The sequence below is a fragment of the Abramis brama genome, assembly GCF_963993115.1.
Source record: "Abramis brama genome assembly, chromosome: 14".
NCBI lineage: Eukaryota > Metazoa > Chordata > Actinopteri > Cypriniformes > Leuciscidae > Abramis > Abramis brama.
The window spans coordinates 1853164-1871198 of record NC_139976.1 but is presented as its reverse complement, the minus strand read 5'-3'; the positions used below and the strand labels follow the sequence as shown (position 1 = coordinate 1871198).

General features: G+C 36.9%; 2 long non-coding RNA genes across 4 annotated transcripts; one reads left to right on the top strand and one right to left on the bottom strand.

The window, feature by feature from the left end:
- Positions 1-1843: 1843 nt before the first annotated feature.
- Positions 1844-9055, bottom strand: LOC311096109. Its single transcript, XR_014608952.1, has 3 exons — positions 8396-9055; positions 5029-5189; positions 1844-3142 (listed from the first exon to the last, which is right to left on the bottom strand). It is a non-coding gene; the product is annotated as an uncharacterized lncRNA (long non-coding RNA).
- A 7213-nt stretch (positions 9056-16268) lies between these two features.
- LOC311096113 lies at positions 16269-17813 on the top strand. 3 transcript variants are annotated; one of them, XR_014608956.1, is made up of 6 exons: positions 16275-16400; positions 16796-16886; positions 17048-17112; positions 17213-17274; positions 17358-17454; positions 17676-17813. It is a non-coding gene; the product is annotated as an uncharacterized lncRNA (long non-coding RNA). The 3 variants fall into 3 exon arrangements; XR_014608955.1 differs by lacking the exon at positions 16796-16886 and having other exon boundaries at positions 16269-16400; XR_014608957.1 differs by lacking the exon at positions 16275-16400 and having other exon boundaries at positions 16832-16949.
- Positions 17814-18035: the final 222 nt, after the last annotated feature.

The window sequence follows — 18035 nt, the reverse complement described above, 5'->3', positions numbered from 1 at the left end:
ACCCGTCGTGGAGGACCGTTAAAATTAAACATGCTAGTCTTTCTGTCGTGATGTCGTGAAGCATCACAGACGCGTTGTCGCCCACTATGACACACTATACGAAATGAAACGATCGAATCTTGCGTCCCGACGCCCGTTGTCCTTTATGAGTCTCCACGAAACGGATCGTGCCAAAATCGCGCTAAAATAGTGTAATCTGAACCAGGCAGGTAATAAACATTTGACCTATCACGCAAAGAACCTATTAAAGCACTAATACATGGGAACAGTATAGCTTAAATCATATCGACATCGCAATATTAAACAATGTTATCGCACATCGCAGCTTTTCCTCATATCGTGCAGCCCTGCCCAAAGGTCTCAACTGCTGCCAGAAATCGTCGACATGCTTATATTCTTGAAAAAGAACATGACCATATCTTAGGCTTATCTTAGTTAATTTATCTCTTTTTCATGCTTGAAGAAAAAAATTGTTTCTGTTTGAACTTGTAGTTTTGAGAGAGCAGTACTTTGATTATGGATACACACTTACTGTTTGCACTTAAAGTGTTATTTCAGTTATTTATATTTATTTTATTTATACTGTTTTATTTTTTTTATGTTCGATTTGTGGAAAGGAGTTAGATTTCTCATGTGAAATCGTACAGGGAGAAGTAGAGTTTATAGCAAAACATTTTGCATTGTTTGCATGTCCTTTACTGCATAGAATTCATTAAAATAGAAGTAAAATAACATTCATTACAAGTTGATTTCAAAATGCACATAAATTGTTTTGCATTTTGTGATTTTCAGTTGAATAAAAGACTATTTTCCATTCATATATTTCATCATTGAGGATTTCTTAAAAATTGTGTCAAAATCTCGTCTTGTCTCGTTCTCGTGAACCCAATCTCGTGTCTCGTCTCGTCTCGTGGAGTAAGCGTCTCGTCACACCCCTACTATTTATGTTAATATGTAATGTAAATATGAATCATTATCATTAAGGTTAAAAGATATTGAATCTCAGGAACATCTTTTTTTTTAAGTCCTTTTGGGACAGATTGTATGAATGGTTGAAGATTAAAAAAATGCAATGACTTTGACAAGCACCTTTTCCTGGCTTGTTGGATTTGCACTGTAATTTGGGAATTTACAGTTAATAATCCTTTACTAATGGTTTATTTTTAAATGTGTGTAAACAATTGCGTATTAAGAGGAATGTAAGCTGTTGTGGTAGCTATATTATATTGGAATGTTGCCTATGCTATTATGCATGCTATGCTAACTATATTTGAACATGGATGTATCAGAAGACGTTTATGTTCATCAAGTGTCTTGTAAGTTAATGTATTTCTATTGTTGTTTTTTGCAGTTTTACACCGCTTCCATTAAATGCACCTGAAGTCAGCTCTGTCTTGAGTACTTTTTGGAGGAGTGTTAAGCTTGCTGTATAGCAATGTATTGATACATATAGTAAGGGCAGTAAAGTGAATGATGATTGTTTGGGTCACTGCGATCATTCATGTTTTCTGCAGGAACAGGTAAACGCCTCTAGATGGCGCTGCAATAACTGTTAAAATCAAAATCTGTCAAGCGGCATGGATGTTAATTAGAATATAAAAGGTACATGCACCTTTAACACTGTTCAGATATATATATATGTGTATCTCTGAACAGTGTTAATGGTGCATATATATATATATATCACAGCACATTAAATGAGAATTGAGGGCCAGTTTGTTTGTTTTTTCATAATTTTGTGTTCTGGTTGATGTAAGGAGGAGATCCAGGATGATTAAGTCAAATGTTATGTCTGAACAGCAGACAATCAAATAATAAATGAAGAGCAAAATAAATTCACCCATAAGCAGGAATAAAAGTTTAATAAAGAAACATAACAAACAGTTAAAATAACTTATAATATTTCTAATTTAAACACTCTTGAGTATAATATTCTTAGCCTATAGATAATTGAGAGATCTCTCTTTGAAAAGACAGGTTGTGAAAGAGCAAGGTCTGAGTCCAGGCTATAGACTGACCTGTACAGATACTGATCTCCCTAAATGTTGCTTATTGAAACAGAGCAAAGTTCCTCTTTTCACAGTAAGTGTGCTATATTGCATTGAAGCAGACACACAAGACACAAACATATCTAGTTTTCATGTTTTCAGACTCTGAGGTGTTAGCCCGTACACTGCAAGATGTTTAGCTTAGATAGCATTCATCTACCACTTTATTCTGAGACATTGTGGTCTGTCTATTGGAGACTTACAGACTTTTGCCCTCATTTAAACAACAAGTACAAAAGTTCACACTAAGTCAATCAGCTGCAGTTGAGGCATAAAGATTCATAAAAGAAAAGATGATAAAACATAAGCAAATGATAAAACATAAGCATCTCTAATTCATCAGTGGTGTTTTAATTGTGGTGCTCCATTTAAAGGGGTCATCGGATGCCCATTTTCCACAAGTTGGTGTGATTCTTTAGGGTCTTCATGTGAAGTTTGTAACATACTTTGGATAAAATACTCAATGGTTGTGTAAAACAACACGCTTTTTACCTCCTCAAAAACAGCTCTGTTCACAGCGACCCGTTTCGGTGCATGTCTCTTTAAATGCTAATGAGCAACTGCTCACCCCCCCCCCCCCCCTTCTGTGGGGCGTGTCACAATATGATGTCATATTGCTCAGAAAATCAAAACGGCTTGATTATTGAGAGTGTTTAGGCTTTTTGAGGATAAAAAATAAAGGAGTGAATGTATTTTGTCATTGTATGGTGGTTGTGTCCACACACTGCAAACACATTTATATGCAAACACCATATAAAAGTGAATTTTGCATCCGATGACCCCTTTAACAACCCAATTTATATATTTTCTGTGGCAATCAACAATCCTGCTGACACCGTTTCAGTTGCATTTACTCAGAGTTCTGCTTTAAATCAGGAATCAGTGAATATTGTTCAGCTAAAGTGGAGCAGATTTTAGCACAAGGTGTATATATAGAGGGTGTAGCTGGGCGTCTTTAGGATGCCGGGGGTCAGAGTTCACCACCGAACTTGACCACAGTAGCGTCCCATCTTCTTACACTTCTCACAGAGATGCTGAGGATGTCTTTTGCTCGGGTCCGATGCGTCCAGGCCGTCGGGTTTCTCCAGAGGACGCTGCAAACACAGAGGAAAGATTTTAAATCCTTCCGCTCATCCCTAGAGAAATATTTCTCTTAAAGAGCATCTATTCTGCTTTTTTCTATCTTTATCTTTCTTTAGTGTGTAATGTTGCTGTTTGAGCATGAAAATGTGTGCATATGTAGGTCTTTTGTTTTCAGACCATACTGTGTGTATGTGTGTGCCACTCAAACTCTGAAACACTCTGGTTTCTTCTGGTTGGAGTTAGTTTTTGCAGGCAGTGCGCAGAAAATCCTTTCTCTTTTCATCTTCACTCTGTCTTACAAGTGAGAGAAAAAAAAAGCGATCTACAAAACAAACGGTGTGTGCCTCCATGTTCACGCCCTATGTCTGGATTGGACACACACCAATACTGTTTTGTATGTTTGGGGCAAGAGCATGCCCTTGCTTTAGAGCGAGGCGAGTGCGAGCACTGTGAGTTGTTCACAGTTAAAATGCTACACGCTCGTCTCGCCTATATCCAAGGGCTAGCACCCACCATTCGCGAATGGATCTGACTGAGGAGCGAGAGACGAGTCCACAACTATCGCTCGCTCTCTCTCCAGATCCACATGTCCTCTCGCATGATCCCGAAGCGCACCCCGGCGCCTCCTCGGCTCGTGCAGAGGATAACCAATCTCTTGAATCCGGTTTGGATTTTGAGTTACCTACCTCTGAGCGTTCCTCACGTGATGAAACAGCGGGTGCCAGATTACAAATAGACTGGCCACATGAACAAGAGACCCCCAAACGCTCTAAACTGGGAGACAGGTTTCTGTGTGGTGGCCCCAACAACAGTCTCTCCCCTTCTTTGAAGACCTCCATGACAAGTTAACTCATTCATGGGGGAATTACTTTATACTTCCTTTTTCTTTGTGCTTTGTGCTTATCGTGGGTGCGATGGCGCGGGGGTGTACGATGATGCCACAGCTATCTCTCACCTGGCTCGGCATCATTGTTAAAGAGACCGGCTCTCCGCTCTAAGCCGTGTCTACCTGGGTCTCGTCTACAATCGACGTCCCAGAACGTCTACAGTCAACGTTAGTTTCCAATAATATATACTACCTGCTTCCCAAGAAGGACGGGGGGCGATTTTAGATCTTCGAAGCTTAGTCAAGGCGCTCAAGTTTAAGATGCTAACTATCAAGATGATCGTGTCGCAAATTCAACATCAAGACTGGTTTGTCACAATCGATCTCAAGGATGCGTACTTCCATATAGAAATAATGCCACAACACATGGAGTTCCTGAGGTTCGCTTTCGGGGGGCGAAGCTTACCAATATCGGCCTTCCATTCGGCCTAGCCTTATCACATGGATGGATGCAGCGCTGGCTCCACTGCGACTCCAGGGAATCTGCATTATGAATTATATCGACGATGGGCTGATACTAGCACAATCAAAAGAGCTAGCGTTTCTCTGGGGTTGAGACTCAACGACAAGAGTGTTCTCTCTCCAACCCAGAGAACAACATAGTTAGGGGATTGAATGGGATTCGATCATGATGCAGGAAACAGCTGTCTCCTGCTCGAATCGAGACCATTCACAATACCCTGAGCAAAGTCAGGCTAAGCCAAGATCTTACTGTTCTTCAGCATCAAAAAATGTTAGGTCTCATGGCATCTGCATCCACGGTGATCCCTATGGGCCTTTTGCACACGAGACCGTTCCAGTTGTGGCTAATCAGTTTTTTTTTTTACCCAATTTTTAAAGCAGAAACTTCCCTGCGTTTTGTTAGGTTTACACTTTAAATAATTCAGCAATATATCATTTAATTTTGCTAAAGTATCTTGTTTCAAGGATGTTAAGATATTGCAACCAGAAAACAAACTCTAACCTGATGGCTAAAATGCTGTTTTCAGTCTAAAGTGAGCGTCTGTTCACCTGTTTGTGAGCAAGGACGTTGATGTGGCAATTCTGGCACTCCTGCCCCATATCCGCCCACGAGTTCCCACTCATCCATTTTCTGTTGCATTGGGGACACTGGTACTCCCCGAAACACCTCCTCTTACCTTTATACGGCATCAGACCTCTTTAGGACGAGCCTGGTAACAAAACAATCTTTAGTTCATCAGTAGACTTACAAACGAGAATCGTGACTCGACTAAAAATAATTCACACACTGAAAACATTTCAGTACCATAAACACTATCAAAAGTTCAGGATCATTTCAATCTTTAATAATGTTCCATTTCATGTTTTTTTTGGAACCCCAGTGCTGTATTTGTTGAACTGTTACAGTATTGCGATGTTGCAGTTCTTAATGTAAACACTGTTACAGTTGTTGCATTAGAATATTTGATGTTACATCACAGTAACATTCTGAACTGTGGAATACAATTCAAGATGTATCATGTTGCAGTTTAAATGTTGCCAGGAGAAGCACTATAGTGAATATCAGTGTAAGTAAACTGTCTTCTATTTCGCATGCATCCATTCACACAAACATATGCAGGTCTGTTTCGGATTTAAAGGATTTATTTGTTTGAATGAAGCTTTATAATCTGCGCACAAGCATCTGTGTTTGACACACTCACAAGTCTTTAATCTCTTTGCTCTGCTGTGGTTATTACAAGTGTTTAGTCCATAATGAATTTACTGGGTGTAAAGTTGGGGGAAAGCTTTTAAGGTTGTCCTGATTTCCACGTCAGCGCTGTTTGATCTGATATGTGTGGTTTATAACAGAATTCTGCAACGAATTTAAATCTCGCTTTGATGTTATGAATTCTGCTGTGAATTCAAACGCTTTCTCACTGGATCTCCCAGTGTGTGTCTGTTATTCGCATATCTCTCGAACCATTAGTCCGACGGATTTCAAACTTGACAGGTGTCTTGCTACGGGCACGAGTAAGTGCAGTGCCAAGTTGCATTTATTCAATTTGTGGATGTTAACTGAATTTGTAAGTCAGATGTTCACCATCTCTTTCACGGCCATCATTTTTGTGGATGTTAACTGAATCTGTAAGTCAGCTATGCTGTTAACTTTTGAATATTATATTTCATTCTGGTGCGCATAACGTTATCGATACTGTGTAATAGTAGCCTATGCTATTCACCATCTCTTTCACGGCCATCATTTGTAGTAGCCTATTCACAAACTGTTTGCTCAAGCATGGTCTCAATGCTAAGTTATTACTCATGCGCGCTTAAGTTAGCCTGTAACTGTGTGATGTTTAATATGCTATGTTAAATAGTTGCCCTGCCTATTCAACAAGATAGCTCATGTAGGCTATGCAGGCTTAAACGAGGTTAACTATCCTCTTAATGACCAAGTACTAGTATATCTATTGAATAAGTACTAGTATCTTAATAGGAACTAGTCTCTAAAAAATAAGTACTAGTACCTAATGAATAACTACTAGTATCTAATAAATAGGATCACAAAACCAAGATCACATAACTAGAACAGGGGATCACATGACAGACATGAAACAAAAGCATGAAACAAAGCCGAAACAAGAAGTGACAACTAGAACTAGAACACAACTAGAACTAGTACATAGCCTTCCTGTAGCTCAAACAGTAGAGCGTTGGCGCTTGCAACACCATGGTCATGGGTTCGATTCCCAGGGAAAGCAAGAACTGATAAGAATGTAAATGTGTTGCTTGAAATGCAATGTAAGTCGCTTTGGATAAAAGCGTCTGCCAAATGCATAAATGTGAAATGTAAGTGAGAACTGAATAGTTGATATCATGACAGATCCACATAGAAGTCAATGGCAAAAATGTTAAATATGTTACTAGTAACAAAAGAATAATTACCAGTGACTGAGTACTAGTAACTAATGAATAAGTACTAGTACCAATTTAATAGGCACTAGAATCTAATTAATAAGTAGGGGAGAGGCGGGACGGATGAAACACTGAGATTTCCTTGAAAACCACTCATGTCAAATTTCGTCAGCACGTACAGCACGCAATGCCTAATATACCCGCGAAAAGATTTCTTCTTTACGTCGTGCCGTTTTGGAGTTAAAGCCGCAAAGCTGTTTTTGAATGCGGTGAGTGAATTCTTTCGTGCGGTACTTTTTTTTGACTGACAAGTTGGATTTATTGTTTCATGTGCCATTGTAATGATAATAGGGCAGGTGTATTAGTACTGCAACACACCCTTAAGTGTGCAATATCAGAGTGTTTTAGTTTAAGAGCAAAAGAGGTTTAAATGACAGGATGCGCTGTCGGGACGGTTGAAACAGTGTTTCAATCGTCCCGACCGCGCGTCCTGCCCGTTAAACCCAGCCCTAGCCTATACTGTTCATAGATTCATATACTGTTTCTAGACTTGTGTTTCTTTTAATGCAAATTAATTTTCAATTACGCAACACATGCTATCTCTGTAATAATCATCAATTGTCCAATCTTCAATATTCAATAAATTTCATTTATCGTCTTCTGGTTGACCTCGTTTTCTTCATAATAACAGGCTATTCAACTAGCAAACACTCAATATGACTCAAGGAAGAAATGTAAGAAAATTAATTGTAAACTGATTTGTCTGTCTTCGTCAAAATAGCCTATTAGAAAGATTACTACAAAATGCACATAGGCTTATCGCTGATTGTTTATTGGGCGACAGAACAAAAATGGTTAATATGAACCTTTAAATGAAAATAAATTACAAAATATGTTTGTAACAATATGTACATAAGTTACTTGTCAGGTGTTGTTCACAAAAATAAGCATTAGATGAATAGTTGCCATTTAAACTGTTATGTTTCATCCGTCCCACCCCTGTGTTTCAACCGTCCCGCACAGGCGGGACGATTGAAACAAAGCACAACTCCCGTTCAAAGTCATATTTTACTTAAATCATTCTATATTTGTACCGAATAACACATGATACTAAGAGAACACATATGTGAGTTGTTAATCACAAAAAAATAAAAAATCTATCTGTAACCTTATCTTAGAAAACGACATTTATCTGAAAAGTGTTTCAACTGTCCCGGCTCTCCCCTACAGTGTCTATTTAATAGGTACTAGTATCTAGTAGCAGTATCTAAAAAAATAAGAACTAGCATCTAATGAATAACTAGTATCTTTTAAAAATATACTAGTACCTAAAGAATAAGCACTAGTACTTAATGGAATAGATACTAGAATCATAAAAATAAGTACTAGTTGCATGAAAATAGAGACTAGTAGGTTTTAAGGATTGAATGTTAAAACGGCTTGCCATAATAACAAACGCACCAAACACTCGATACATTGTTGTTTTAACATAGAAAACGAATGTAAAAGCAAAACTTACTTGGATATATGATGTGATGTGATGTGATGTGAGGAATGGATCTCGAGAGTTTGTTCTGAGGAAAGGAGGCGTCAGTCTGTATATATACACTCTTCTATCCAAGAGGCGTGTGCCTTGAATAATGATGTTGTTTGGGTTGTTACCAGGACGGTTATAAATATTATTAATGCATTTTTGTTTTGTTTTACTACTTATATATAATTTACTATTTGTTTTTAATTACTAAGTAATCTAATAGTTAGGCTACTATTACTATCCAAATAGTGACAAGTAACTTATAGTCTAGTAATTTGTTGTTGTTTTTTAGCTCGGTTTCGTTTCACTTTAGTTTCGTTTGCCGTTTGAGTATCGAATGTAACAGAAGTTGCAGCTCTTAACAGTTGCACAACGTTTCACTTTCGTTTCGTTTGCCGTTGGATGTTTAAGTATCGTTTGTAACAGAAGTTGCAGCACAACGTGATGGTCACACCAGTCTTGTCGCCCGTTTGGTTGCATTCTGGAGCTCTACTTGCATAAAGTGTGGCTCTTGTCCAGGTCCTTTTTCCCTTCAACTTCACAGAAGCCAAAGTTACGCTAGATTTGAATGCCGAGGGTGCCGGTGTGGAGAAGAGATGAGTCCCAGAGAAGTGATGAGTCCCAGCTGAGGACCCCAGTGTGCCTGATCTAAAGCTGTTCTCGCGATTCTTATTGTAAATCAATCAAACTTTAATTCCAATATTGACTAGTACATTTTTAAATTATTACTAGTAAGTATTCATTAGATGCTAGTATGGCAAGCTGTATTTGCATTTAATCCTTAAAACCTATAGTATCTATTTTAATGCAACTAGTAGCCTACTTATTTTTTAGATACTAGTATCTATTCCATTAAGTACTTGTGCTTATTCTTTAGGTACTAGTAGGCCTACCTTTTTTAAAAGATACTAGTAGTTATTCATTAGATATCCTACTAGTTCTTATTTTTTTATAGACGGGTACTCATTCAGTAGATACTATTTAATAGATACTAGTTCTTATTCATTAGATACTAGTACTAGTATTTCGATAGTGACTAGTAACTATTCTTTTGTTACTAACACATTTAAAATTTTTGCCATTGACTTCTGTGGGGATCTGTCATGATATCAACTATTCAGTTCTGACTAGTATGTATTCCAACATCATTTACATACATCATTTGCATGAAAACAACAGAGGCTTATCTTCCTCATGTGTGACGTGACGTCAGTCCTTTCCCCTGGAATAGAAACTTGTTTAGAAATGAAAGGGTTTGGTTCAGTAGTGAACAGTGAAAAACTGGTCATGTTCGCGTCAGGTGCGTCCTGACAGGTGAATGAACATCAACTTACGAGAGAGAAAAACACCATTTATAAGAAATGTCAAGGCTTGCCCTGATCCTCACACAACTCTGCTATACTAAAACCATATCTCAGATTTCATCTCTTCCATGTTTCTTACAATATGAAATACTATTTATGTTAATATGTAATGTAAATATGAAACAGAAGCTGTAAAGGAAAAGCAAAGACACACACCCACAGGAGAGCTTTTCTTTAATCAGCCTGTAATGGACTCACATGAGCACCAGAATCTACACCTGATCATGTGATCTCAACACTCTTATATAGACATTTATAATCACTATCATTTAAGGTTTCATTTGTGTAGTAATTTATGCACATTCTGTCAAAAAGATATTGAATCTCAGGAACATCTTTTTTTTTTTTTTGTTAATTGCAAATAAACAAAATGCAATACCTGCCTTTGACAAGCACTTGTTGGATTTGCATTGTAATTTGGGCATTTACAGTTAATAATCCTTTACTAATGGTTTAATTTTAAATTTGTGTAAATATTTGCGTATTAAGAGGAATGTAAGCTGTTTATTATATTATATTGGAATGTTGTCTATGCTATCATGTATGTTATGGGGGAGAGCGGGGCATGTTGTCACACAGTGAACTTCGCCATACATCACAATGGTATAAATGTCATACCAAATGAAAGAAGGAAGTCTTGGGCACATATGTTGTATTCATAACATCTTCATATCTTATCTCATTATGGAGTTGTAGACTGTTGAATAGAGAGTGTGCACTTGTGATAGTTTGCCCCATCGGCGGATGAGTTGTCACACTAGATTATCTAAAAATAAGAACACAACTACTTAATTGTGAATATTAATTTAATTTTTTTTATTCAAACCAGAGCTGGAAATATAAACAATCGTGCCTGGAGAATCTGGAAAAACTATTTATTTCAATCCAAACACATTAAGTGGCAAGACTTTACTTTGAACTTTAAACTCAAACGTTCTCTGGATTGCACATAGATCTGAAAACAGATGCCCTGGATCTGACTAATCAGACTCATCTTCAGAGTCACAATTCTGGCACACATAAATTGCCTGGCCTGAGGTGCATCATGGGCCCAGTTGTTGCATTTTACACATTTTACCCAGGTCTCCTTTGGGCGACTGTTTGAAAATGGCTCTACACAGACGAGGCAGAAGCACTCTTCATCATCTGATGACGACTCTTGTATGATTTTTCTTCTTTTAGCTGCCTTGTTCTTCGCAGGTCCAGATTTTGACTTCAAACCCCGTTGCTTCCCTTTCTTTTGAAACAGCTTTTTGCTAGATTGAGGCTTATTCTTTTCTATTTCTAGCTGCTGCTTCACTGGCGTGTCAGTAAGAATTGCTGATTTGCGTCGTTTTCTTCCTTTGCTGGCTGGTTTTCGGGGGCCAGCTTTTGGATATGGCCGGATGTCCTCTGGAGTTTACGCTCACATGAGGGGTTTTTTCAGGCAATTTGAAAAATAAATATTTATTAAAATTCATAAAAGACAAAAGAATTACAGGAATAATGGATTCTAAACCTCAAATAAATGCCACGATCAAGACCTCGAAGCAGATCTGAGGGAGAAACACCCAGAAACTCCTCATATGAGCCGCTCACAAGTATAATAAGGGTCGTTCCTTACCATTAATGCTTGGAAAACACACATACTGTACGTCTCCTTCCATTAATAATAATGGCCAGTGCAGTGGCTGGGATATAGTATATAAACCCACCAACGTCCGTTGCCATGATTTTTGGGATGATTTTACTTATCGCGAGAGGAAAAAATGAAGTTTTAGTCGCATAACAAAGAAAGCATTAACATTCTCTCTCTTAAAGCTACTTTCCCTGGCAAGGCTAGTTGCCTCTGGCTTTCTCAGTGACAGCGCTGTATGCCGCTTTAAGAAGCTTTAAGAAGCCTGTAAACCACTCTTTGCTGGCCTTTGCTGGTTAGCTCAACATAGCACTTTAGCTAAAGTATCAAAAGACACATTATTGTCTCCTCTATTTTGTGCAAAATATTCATTTTTTAACATTCATACCTAACAAAGTTGTATTGCATAAAATGTACAGTGCAAATTTTTTACCTTTTTAGCAGAAAAATAAGAAAATTGTGCTAACCTCAGATTAGAGTGATCTTGACCACATGTGAACAGGAAGTTGACTACAGAAGAAGTCACACAAAGTGGCTATTTGAGATAGAGCCTCTAGTGTTGGAGTTATGAACAGTGTGACAACTTACCCCGCTCCAAAGAGCAGATAATCATAAATCATATTTTTACTTACTACTATTCTAAAGTACTGGAAGCAAAAATAATGTAATGCAGTGATATAGAAATTGTATATTTTTATTTATGACATTTTAATATTTTAAATATACATGGTATGCATGGATATTATAAATTTTTACTTTTTTTTTTTTTTTAATCAATTTCCTACAGGCCTTGATCACTATCAGCACCTCTTTCCAAAATATCCTAGGGATAAGAAAGAGGGGGGTTGAAACAGTAAAAGAAAATGTCTTTGTTCATTTTCAAATATCTTGGATTACTTTAAATCCTACAATTCACAACAACCTGATAACCACTGAGCACCATTAACCATTAACCATTGAGCACCATTATATATATATATATGAAGAGTTCAGATGCAAATATTAGTTTAAAGGTAAGGTATATAAGTTAAAAGGTAATTTTCATGGCCATTTAAGTGAAATTACTCAAGCACATTAAATCACATTATCTCACAGCACATCAAATGAGAATTGAGGGCCAGTTTGTTTGTTTGAGTTTTGTGGTTGATGTAAGGAGGAGATCATTTCAAATGATATAAATGATTAATGATAAAACATAAGCATGAAATATTTTTTTTCTTTTCTAATTCATCAGTGGTGTTTTAATTGTGGTGCTCCATTTACTTTAACAAACACAGATTTATTGTTAAAAATATATATTTTCTGTGGAAATCAACATATTGCATTAAATGCTGCTGACACCATTTCAGTTTCATTTACCTAAAGTTCTGCTTCAAATCAGGAATCTGTGAATATTGCCCAGCTAAAGTGGAGGAAATTTTAGCACTGGTTACGAGGTGAATGCAGGTGAATCTGGTCTTTAGGATGCCGGGGGTCAGAGGTCACTCTCCACAGTAGTGTCCGAGCTTCTTACACTATTCACAGAGATCCTGACCGTTGGGTTCCTATTGAGGACGCTGCAAACACAGAGGAAAGATTTTAAATCCTGCCGCTCATCCCTAGAGGAATATTTCTCTTAAAGAGCGACTATTCTGTTATCATCTTTCTTTAGTGTATAATGTTGGTGTTTGAGCAAGAAAAATGTTTCAGAGTCCCTCCAGCGGGAGTTCTTCTCTATATCAGTGTCAGTGTTTCTGAACTCGCCTCCACTGTAGTCTCGAGTTTCTTCCGGGAACGAACACGTCACAATATTCATCATTATAATAATTCATACGCAGAATAAAGGGGCGGGGCCTGGTTGAGTTAGTTAGTAGTGTGTTAAACTGGCGGTTATGGTAAGGGGCGGGACATTTCCCAAACACACTCGAAGCGCTCGACCAATCACAACACACTGCTCCAGCCGACCAATCAGAGCACAGTGTGCTTTTCAGGAGGAGGGGCTTCATAGAGACAGGAACTAAACAGAGCGTTACTGACAGACTGGGAAGAGAGGAGCCGCAACAATGGAGAATATGAGGAGAATACTCAACATTCAAGCAGGAAAACCTGTTAGTAGAGCCAAAACCAAGACTTTGTAAAAGGGATTAACATGGCCTCTTTAAAATATTTCCTGATTTTAAAAAGCCAAAAAGCAGCCATGATGTCAACATAAAAGCATGCATCTTAATAGCAACATTTACAATACAGAAGAACATCTGGTGAACATTACAAAGGAAAAAGGGACATCAGGAGCGTTAAGGAGAGCAGATCCGACTCGATGCTCTTCATCAAGTGTTTTCTACCCGGTTCATAACTTCATAACCTGCCAAACACACTGCAAAGTCCCTCATGAAAGCTTCATCTTGAGCCAAAAGACCTCTATTACATCAGTGTCTCCAGTTTCTGAAGTCCTGATTAATAACAATCAGATGCTCGCCAACTTTTTACGTTTTCAAGTCTGTTTAGATGAATTTAGATGTTCTTTAGCGGCTCATTTTGTACAAATGCTTTAATAAAGAAACTCCAGAAAGCTTACAATTGTAGGATAGACGTTGACGTGGCATTGCTTGCACATCTGAGGCACGTTCGGGTGTGAGTGCCCAGCTGTCCATCTTCTCCCGCAGTTGCGACACCGGTAATCTCCGAGCTTACCCTGATACGGCATCACACCTCTTTAGGACGAGCCTGCAACAAAACAATCTTTAGTTCATCAGTATTACAAACGAGAATCATGACTCGACTAAAAATAAATGACTGAATCACATACTGAAAATATTTCAGTACCTTATACACTATCAAAAGTTCAGGGTCAGTGAGAAATTAATATTCAGCTTTGATCACAGGAAGAAATTACACTTTACTATATATTTACATAGAAAACAGCTATTTTACATTATAATAATATTTCACAGTTTTTAATGTATTTTTGATCAAATAAATGCAGCCATGTCTTGATGAGAATAAAAGACGTCTTTCAAAAACATTTAAAAAAATTTAATTATTCCAAACTTTTGAATGGTATAGTGTACATTGTTTTGTAAATATGTCATAGAGGTTTTCAATCTTTAATAATGTTTCATTTAATGTTTTTTGGAACCCCAATATGAAATACTATTTATGTTAATATGTTAATGTACATATGAAACATGTAAAGCTGTAAAGGAAAAGCAAAGACACACACCGACAGGAGTTTCACAGTATGAACATGAAGAAGACAGTAGATACTATGTTATTAACCTGATTTTCATTTTAGCTAAGTTTTATGTTCATAAATGTAAATATTCCAACTCAAAGCCATTATTATGTCTCTTCATGTCTGATATAAGAAGATATTTTGTGTCCATTAAAAACTCCAATAATTCCAAAGCCTTAAAAACCGTAACATTGTTTGAAAAATTTGACGTATGTAATTGGTGATTTGCAAATGTTTATCTTCTCAAATGTACCTTTGTTGTGTTTTTTTTTTTCTTCTCATTCCTGTATAATTGATCTGTGCTCTGCTCTCCTATATGTTGATTGTTTTAAGCCCCCATGTTACTTGTTTGTTCAGTCCAATTTTTCTTGTACTTGTGTTTTATTTTCAATAAAAATAAATAAAAAAATAATTAAAAAAAGACAGGAGTTTCACAGTGTTTTCTTTAATCAGCCTGTAATGGAGTCACGTGAGCAGCAGAGGGCAGAATCTACACCTGATCACGTGATCTCAACACTCTTATCGTTTAAGGTTTAATTTGGATTGTCAAAAAGATATTGATTTATTATTATTATTATTATTATTATTATTTACAATAGTACTATTGTTAAGTCCTTTTGGTGTCTTTTTTGCCAAACAAAGAGATCGAATTTTTGTTTATTAATATGTTGATCGTAGCCTAATTTTATTTACACATATGTAGATTTCTTAAAATTCCTCCATGTTTTGAGGCATTTTCATTTTATTTCAATCCTTAAAACTTCTAGAAAAAAGAAAGAAAAAAAGAATGCCTTAAACTCTCTAAATTACAGGCAACATACATGGATTAACTCCTGAAATGTATTTTAATTTGTGTTTTGGTTTTATTTTCATTTTTATCAAGACAAATCTTATTTGGACATAACTCGCATTCTCAGACACAGATTAATATTCCAAATTTTTGATTGTAAGGGATTATGAATGCTCTCCAAAAGTCCCAATCTCTGGGTATTGTGGTTGTTTGGCTGGTGGGTATGAACCGGTTTTTGGATCTACTTAACTGTTGTTTGGATTTTATTATTGGCAGTTCAGTCTTTATTATTATTATTAATAATAATCTATAATAAATAAAAAGTTCAGTCTTTATTATTACTCTGACTATGTATTCCAATTGTGACTAGTACGTATTTATTAGTTATTCATTAGGTACTAGTACTTATTTTTTAGATACTACCTATTTACACTGTTAGACTTTTCTGTAATTTCTACAGTTATTTACTTTAAATCCCCCAGTATTATACTGCTATTTCTCTTTACAGTAAATAACTGTTTCCCATTGCATCATGGGAATTTTCTGTGACGTCTAACACCACATACAGAGACTTACTGTATTTTTTAAATTCGCTGTATAATACTGTATTTGTCTAACACCACATACAGAGACTTACTGTATTTTTTATATTTGCTGTATACTACTGTATTTGACGTAACGGCCTCTCTGGCTGGCACTATTCCATCGTGCTTTTTATTTCCTAATTTTTGCCTTACACCACGTGTCTACAACGCTATAACAGTCAGAGGATATTGGACACATTGAAGCGACCGGGCCGGACCATTAATGCAAAATGTAAACCTGTTTGTCCCTTGCCAGAAATAGCGCGAGCGCTTGGACTCGTAACGTTACCGTCCGTACGTCCGAAATATAACGGCGCATCACTATACACTGTCTGGGATTTGTCGTGTCTCGCCGGAGCATCCAGTGTAATATCACTGGGACTGTCTTTTGCTGGACCGCGCCGTTCGTGTCTGGCAGCAAGCAAGGTAAAAAAAAACATTCTGTGTGTGTTGACAGGAATGTGCCCAGTTTAACCTGTTATACTCGTCAACGTGGCGGTAACGATCTTTACCACAGTAAACTGCGCTAACGTTTCATTTTACACACTTTGTTGTCGAGTTAAAATACGCCAACAAGCAACGCTTAGTTTACATTAACAATAAATTAACTATGTGAAATTCTGTTTTGGTTGTAGATAATGTTGGCCTACTGATGAGAAAATAACATTGTAAGGTTATGTTAGCTAACGTTAAGTTTTATTTGGCTAGCTGCCACCTTTCTAGTTTTAGCATTAGTTTGCAAACTATTACATATTATAGTTTTTTTATTATTTTGTTTTATAGAATTTAATATTTACTTCCATTTTTGTACGTGTTTAAAGGCAACTGCAACAAAGCGCCAATTCGCGCCAGTGACTTCTAGCAAGATTCCGGAGATAAGTTAACGTTAGGCCATTTGTGATATATTTTGACGTAAGTTTGCTGAAATGATTAGCAATATGTCATAAGTGCTTTGGAGCCACTGGTGCAGACTAGGTAGCATACAATATCTTATAAAATCTCTATAAAATTGGCTAACTTTATATCAAATAAGTGACCTTTGCATCATGTCTAACTTTATATTTATTACACAGCAAATGAACCAATCAGAAGATGGACCATTTTCTATGTTCAGTCTCACCAGATTAAATGTATCCAGGTAAGCACTGCACTAAAACTCTCACTAATTCATTCATACCAAATCTAGCATTCTAAACAACTTAAGTTTATATTTTTGCATTATTTTGATATTTTATTAGGCAGAAGACTCTCTACCATTGCAGTCCCACCTGAACAGGAAGGTCCCAACATCAGCGCACAGGTGGGTTAACTACTGTAGGATGGAGAACGATCATCACTCAGTGATTTCTTGCATGTGTCTTAATGTATATTTGTCTCAGACAGGAACCCCTTCACTGCAGATGAGCTGAAATGGGCTAAATCATCGATGTCAGTCTTTCTCTCTATGGATCTCAGCATTTTTGGACAGAATTTAGGATTTGTAAGTATTAAAATTGAATCTGGAATAATTTAATTTAGTTCAGTTGAAATGTTTGAATATGCTATTGCCAAAGCTGTTTACAAATATATATTCTTAAGTTATTGTAAACATAATAATAAAAATGTAAAAAAGGAGGTTACAAATATTTTGACACTAGTATTTATTTCTCTCTCTCTCTCTCTCTCTCTCTCTCTCTCTCTCTCTCTCTCTCTCTCACACAGTATATAGTGTTGGAACCAGGCTCTCCTCTGAAGGACTGAGTACATTTGTGTTTGTGGACACGCACACAGATCAGGGAACATTCTGATGTTGTCAGTCAAGTTCTGAACAAGAACCAATCTTTGGAGAAGTTCATTTATTCGCAAAGGTGGACAAAAACATTGTGTTGACTTTTTAAAGATTATTTTGATGATGATTTTTACTCGTAGAAGTAGAAGTAGACTGAGGGGTAGACAGTCAGACATTGATAATAATAAGAAATGTTTCTTGAGAATCAAATAGACTTCAAAAACATTAAGACACTTAAATACTTCTTTTGGCCACCAGTGTACATGAATCCAACACATTTTTGTAAATAAGTG